The sequence below is a fragment of the Augochlora pura genome, chromosome 4 (genome assembly GCF_028453695.1).
Source record: "Augochlora pura isolate Apur16 chromosome 4, APUR_v2.2.1, whole genome shotgun sequence".
Taxonomy (NCBI): Eukaryota; Metazoa; Arthropoda; class Insecta; order Hymenoptera; family Halictidae; genus Augochlora; species Augochlora pura.
In genome coordinates this window covers 20,840,618-20,847,797 of record NC_135775.1, presented here as the reverse complement: position 1 = coordinate 20,847,797, position 7,180 = coordinate 20,840,618, and positions in this window count along the sequence as shown.

The following is a 7,180-nucleotide window of genomic DNA, read 5'->3' as shown; positions in this document are numbered from 1 at the left end:
GGAAAACTAAAAATGATGATTTCTTTCCCCCTTTCTCCGTGCTCTCATTTTCTCTGTTTCTATATCACACTTATTCCTCGCTCCCTCTCTCATTCTCCCTCTCTCTCTCTCTCTCTCTTACTCCCTCCGCGTCCGTCTACCCTCCTCCCCGTCTCTCTATCTCGGTCTGGCAAGAGTACGGTCGACGTCGAGGCGGCGAATTCGAGTCACGCGTCGGCGGTTAGTTCTGATTAGCGACAGGGCGAATGACGTACCACTGGCAGGATCTCGTGTCTCGAATACGGGAGCAGGGAGTTGTACGGTGCAAGTGCCAAGACCGAAGGGGGGGAGGGGGGCAACGTGACCAAGCCGCCCGGAGCTGCTTTATGGGAATTTATTTAGGAGGATCTGCGGTGACTGCAGAAGCGTGCTTGGCCGCGCGTACGATGTGCGGAAACCTCCCGGAAACCGATGTAAATGCAATACATTCGGCGGCGAGATACCTTATTCCCGCCTGTTCCACACGGCAATCACGGGTCTCGTACGCGGCCGATGATTTATCGGAGGCTGGTCGCCGTTCCTTTCGCGCTCGGTCTAATTGTAGCTCCGGTCGGCCGGCGTTTTCGTCTTCCATCGTTTCGATTTTCGGTGCCGCGGACACTGTGTCCGTTCAGCGTTACCCGTCCCATATTTCTCTAACGCGATTTACTAACGTTTTCTAACGTTGTTCAACGTTATTTATATTCTAATTGAAGTGATAACAAAAATATCAGGGCGAAATTAGTTTTCTAGACTCCTTTTTGAGAATTAAATATTGTTAATTAATTATTAATAATCACTCGATACTAGTGATATTGATACCTGAAATATACCGGTTGGTTAAGATAAAAATTATGCGTAATATCGTACAATAATTAATTTGAAGTAATACTTAAATTACAATGAAAAGTTTTAAAGACAAATTCGAAGAATTTATCCTTGGTACTAGAATATTTAATATTAATTTTTTATCGAGTCAAGTGGAAATTCATATCGTTCTGCAACCACGGAAAGAAAGTGAAATCTTATAATATTATGTAAATTTTTTTAATAGGTTGTGTTAATGAATGTGAAATAATTATCAGCAATTGCGTTCATAATGAAGGAAATGCCGTATTTTCTAAATCAATGAAAGTTGCGTCTAATGAATATTCGAGGAGAGATAATAAACTTCGATATCTATGCTGCATCAGAAAGGAGAAATTGATTAAGAAATGCTTAGCAGCTAATCATCAATATTTAAAAGACGATAAAATAACGTGCAGCTTTCTAATCTACCTCAGATTATCATTTCAATATATTAACAATTATTTCAAACGTCCGCGATTTTTATAATAGCACGTGCTCGAACGAAGAAATATATTCAACAATTTCCAATGAAAGCGGCTTTATGCTTTCAATAATTAAGAAATAAAAAATGTATAACCCGTTATTTGACCAGCGGTGGTTTAGTGTTAAATTTACGAAACCTAAATCGTTGTTAGTCTACTGGCTACCGCAAAATTGATGATTTCATTAAATCGTAGCGTCGGCTACAAAAGCCAATGACGGTGAAAATATTCAGCCGTAAAAAGTTTGATTATAAAACGGAGAAATATTCGGAAAGGGCGGTCGGAGGTATTAAATTGTTTACATTGAATAAATCCAGTAATATCAATAATTTAGCAAACGAGCCTCATTAAAAGTAAAATTACCGAGCGGCGTACTTACTAATTAACCGTTCCGTTTTCCGTGTAATAACGGCGGATGTTGTAATTAAATTAATTAGCCATTTATATGTGTCCATCATTCGAGCTTTGGCGCGCATTGCGCGCGGACGTTCCTGTCAGTATGTTCCAATTAAATTGTGCGGCCCGTCGATATTAATGGTCGTGTTTAACACGGACGTATGGCAACAATACCTAACAATCAATGCGGGGTCTCGGTAAAAGCGCGACGGAACAAATTATATTATTTTTCATTGAATAATTTGCAATCCCTGTTTGCCGCGGCCGGCATTGATATTTATCGTCCGATCTATTTTCCAATTTCCGGCCGAACGATGGCCGCGCACCGGCCGCGCCAATTTTTGGAACGGAGGTCGAGAGACCCCGCCCGATTAGTCATCTTGGATCCGTATGAAAATGACGCCGGGAAATAAAATAAAGTTGTCGGAAAATTTACGTTTCTTATTTATGAGGAGACAAAAAGAACCGGCGTTCTACTATTTTGGAGAATAATGAGAAATTTTTCGATGCAGCTGAAAGAATTGAGAGAGAGAAAGAGAAAGAGTTGAAAGAAGACTTAGTTAAAATTAATATAGAAGAAATTAATGAATTACTGTATTTTGTAAATTTTATTTCATCGATTAATATTTTTGTATTTATTAATATTCTTGTGGAAATATTCTTTGTGGTACATCGTTGGACAAAATGACAAAGTAGCGTCAAAATGAGATAACATTTGATAAAAACGAGTTTATGTCATTTCTACGTTATAGTTGAAATATTGTAGAATAAAGAAAAAATAGGGAGAATATAGTATTAATATCTTATAAATTTGAAAAATATTCCAACAAGATTGCGATTTATTCGATAGTCTGCGAAACTGGATCTTTGACTATAGCCTGTTATGTATAATGTTCTATAAATTTAGACTGATTTAAAATGCAATCGCAAAATTAATAAAAATAAAAGAAAATTGATTTTTCCTCGCTGCATTCTATCCAAAATAATCTGTTAATAATATGACATGAAACGCGCTGTTACAGCAGAAAAGGTAAGACGACCCTACCATCGTTTCGTCGACAGTTTGTGCCACGGTGGTCAGAGAGGCGAGCAGTCGAACACCGGAGGCAACAGAACTGTGTCGAGCGGGATACCTTGTAATCCGGTTAAAACTCGCGTAAGATTCCGAGAAGACAAGAAGGGAAAGAAGCGACTGATAATGGCAAGAAACCACCGCGTCCTCCTAAATCACGAGGAAGATGGCCGGCCGCCGATGCTGCCGACCACCCTCCCATCCCCCCTGTTTAGCCAACCCTCTTCCACCCGGGCTATTTCCTCGCGCGGTTTCTCTCTTTCTCGCCCCGATGGCCTGGCTCTCCTCACGAATCCACGTCCGCTTATCGGCCGGACGATCTACGGTCCGCGCACACCTCGGTGCGGTACCGTTTTCTTGGCGCAGAAGAACTCGGGGAGGAGAGAGAGAGAGAGAGAGAGAGAGAGAGAGAGAGAGAGAGAGAGAGAGAAAGAGAGGCGACCGGACACACACGAGCACACCGGCGGGAGACCAGGCCGGATAATGTAGTCCTCCGGGTTGATTTATGGGTTAATAGTTAACCGGCCGTAAATAATGCTAATCACACACTTATTATACGTTCCGCGGCGGCCTGGCGCGGCGAATGTTTTGTCCCTCAGCCAGATTTCCGAGAGAGCGGAGAGCGGAGAGAGAAAGAGAGCTCTTTCTAGGACCCCTTCTTGACCAGCTGCCTCCGGACATCTGATTGGACGGGAACTGTTATTGCCGCCGGGAGGAGCGGAACGGTGGTCAACTGTTTCGTCTGTATCTCAAGCGTTGTCCTGCAACCGGGTCCAACCCTCTTGCCTCCCTTTCTTCGCGAACAGGGGATCCTGGTTTTGGACGCTGTGAAATATCTGCAATTTTTCGGAATTTTTCTCGCGACGATTGTTAGGTCAACTGGTTTAATACTTTAGGGTGTTATTAGTGAATATTTAGGCAGCGCAGAACAATTTTTATATTAACAATAAAGTTATATAGAATTGCTGTAGTTCTCCATCTTTGTAGCGATAAGCTGCTGATGCTGTTTGTGTAGAACTTAGTGGATTCGATTTTTCTGAATCACAGAAATGGAGAATTTTCTTATTTTGCATAGAATTCTATTGTCGATGAATTAATAAAATCGAGAAAATAGATTTTAAGGAAAAGTCACGATTTTGAATTAATATTTCTATGAATGTTTTTAGTTAGTCGGCGATAGTTAAATATAAGTTAATTAAAATATCCTCAATGAAGTCAATTGGTTAAATATTCTTTTTCCGTTAGTTATTTCTGTCTGACTAAAAATCCACCCTCCTAGTTATTATCAATATTTGAACACTGAAATAAAGCTCAACATATAATAAATATTAAATTGCCAAATAATAAACTATCATTTCTGCGAATGAGTATTATATTGTTAACAGTATAAACTAATCAATACGATAGATCACAGTTCGAACGATCGAAGAACAACTTTCGATAGCAAAAATCGCTTTCGGCCACGTCAGAAATCAAATTATCCTTCAGCAGCTAGCTGATCGCGGCTCAATATTTAACCGGGGGGGCCACTGGAAGATATTGAATGCCGAGACACAAAAGCGAGCGATCGGCAGTTACGGGACGCTGGAGCGCGAGGGTGGAACGCCGGATCGGCCAATGCGGTGTCGAGAACGGAAATAGCCGATACATTTTATTTCACCGGCCATGTTCTCAGCGAATGGTTCCCGTGGCGTGCTGACTCGGTGTTTTCCGGCAAGGAGAGACCCTCGTTTTCTGCGACACCAGCACCGGACCGCGCGCACCGTCTCCGCACGAACCGCGCGTTCCCCCGAAAAAAGGTGCGGCCAAGGGGTGGTTTCAGCTGAAAATACCGACCGGGTCGATTGGAAACGCTTTAGCAACGGGAAATCCGCCGCGGATTGGATTGTATTTCGTGGTACGGCCGCCACTCGACCGCACTTTACCCGGGCGACTCTTCTCGCGAAGATCGAACCGGAAACTCGATGGCCGGTCACTCGCAGACCGATTCCTTCGCTTGATGAAGACGTCGCTGGCTCGGGATTGTGATTAATGATCGATCCCGTGGGTTTGTTCGAAGCACATGCGAGAATTTTGTAGCGAGGGGGGTGCGTTTTTATTGATAATCGGACTCGCGAGGTTGGATCCTTCGTTGTTTATAGCAATGACTATGTTAATAACGTTGTTAATATTATTATTAGCGGAACACGGTGTTTCATGGAAATATATTATAAAATATATAATATATTTTAGAAAATCAAAAATATAGAATAGCTATATAATACAAAGAATAGAAGCGTATAATACTTATCAAGAATAAAAAGAAAAATGTATGATAGAATTTGAGTTTTTAATTAATAATCGTTACCTCGAACTTCAATCCGTCTCATTCGAAGAGCGAAATTTTTACTAGCATTATAAAATCGTAATTATATAAATTTTCTTGTTAATCACTGATCATGTCCATTATATAGCCATAGGAATATTTCATAAACTACTGACGAACTGAAAGATAACATCTATTAAATATATATTAAAAATATCTAGCATTGAGCTAGGTTGAAATAAAAAATGTAGAAGAAGGCACGACTGAGTGTAGAAATGATGATCGTTCGACTGATATTGTATCTAACACATAACACTAAAATTTAAGCATGTTCTACTAAAAAATCCTTAACCCTTTGCCGTACCATTTCTTGCCAGTTACGGTGACTAGAAGTTCTTGAATCATAATAATTTCTTAAAAGAAGAAGGAGAAGAATAAGATGATGAAGAAGATGAAGAAGAACAAGAAGTAGAAGAAAAAGATGAAGAAAACGATGAAGAGGAAGATGAAGAGGAAGAGAGCATTTACTGTACTTCTACATTTCCATAAATACTTAAACAAGCAAGAAAACAGCAAAATTTCCATCCCAACTTCAAAAACCAAACTTACTAAAACTCAACAATCCAGTGTCCCATCTTAGAAAATTCACCAACCACAAATTCAATTAAATTACATAATTCGTTCGTCAGACTAAGCAGCCCAATTCGGCGCGCACATCTCAACGTCGACGCATCTTCTCGAATAGATCTCGGGCAGCCTCGTCGGACTCGTTAGCAAACATCGAATCGCAATAAATCAAGCAGCGAGTACTGAATTTCTGGCTGATTAACTGGAACGCGATCCGCGCTCGCGGATGCTAATAAAAACATTATCGTCTGGACGTGGATAACAACTTGATAATCCGGCCGGTCGTAAAATTAGGAACAGATCGGCGCAATTCAATGGTCTCTCTTGTTCGAGGCGGGTTCTGGCGTTCCTCGCGATGGACCGTGACAGGGCCCCGATGCGATCGTGATTGCATCGTTCAGGAGAAAACGGGTTTAGATGATTTTCAGATAGCAGTCGGCGGCGTCCGATGAAATCCAGCGTTTCCGGTGAACGAGCGCTTATACGTGGACGCCGGGTATCATGATCAGCCGCGAGCACACACGTGCTCCGCGTTCGCGATCATGCGAACGCGGTGGATCCGCGTGTACGAGAGCAGCCTGTGTTCCACGGCTCATGCGAATACGTTTACGTGTGTGCACGCGTATATGTGTGCGCGCGCACGCAGAAGAGAGATATTGATATAAACAGGGGGCAGGGCCCGAGTGGAGCGTGCTTTGTAATCAAGCCCCCATTACCATCGAAGGTGGTCAATCTTCTCCTGTGGACGTTCGCATGGAACGACGCTGTTCAGGCCGATACGACTTTTAGCGCGCTCTTGCTAGACTTTTTCGCGAGGGGCTGCCCTCTTCGCAACGGGCACGGCCCGAAGAGAGAGGGAGAGAGAGAGAGGCTGCTGACACCGGCGATCCTCTCTCAGCCACCTGCCGTTCCACTTGCAAAGTGTCAAATTATGCTAATCGGGGACCGTTGATAGATTTCGAAAATTTGTCTCGGTTAGAGGCTACGTCTGTCCGGCGCGTCGCTCTCGCTGCTGGATTAAAACACGACCCCGCCGCTTATGGTTACCATAATTGCCGCGTGAATGGGCCCTAAGTGAACACGACACGGGTACGATACAATGAGAACAGGTTACACGACGGCGGCGCGCACGGGGTGGGGCTCTGTTCCACAATTAAGGCGTCTCTCGCCGGTGTCGCGGTTTCGGTCGAGACGCTTTGCAATTTTCACCGGATTCGTGTCTTTGTTATACTTTGTCGCGGAACGCGCGCATTCGTTTTGCAATTTAGATGAGATCGGTGATTGTGTGTGAGATCGAAGGGACAGATCTGTTGATTCCACGGCTTTCCTAAATACAGAATAGTGTCGCGAGCTCTGAATGCAATAATTAATAATTGACAATAGTAATTAAGAAATGATTTGTAATAATGCGAAAAATATTTATTTCTTTAA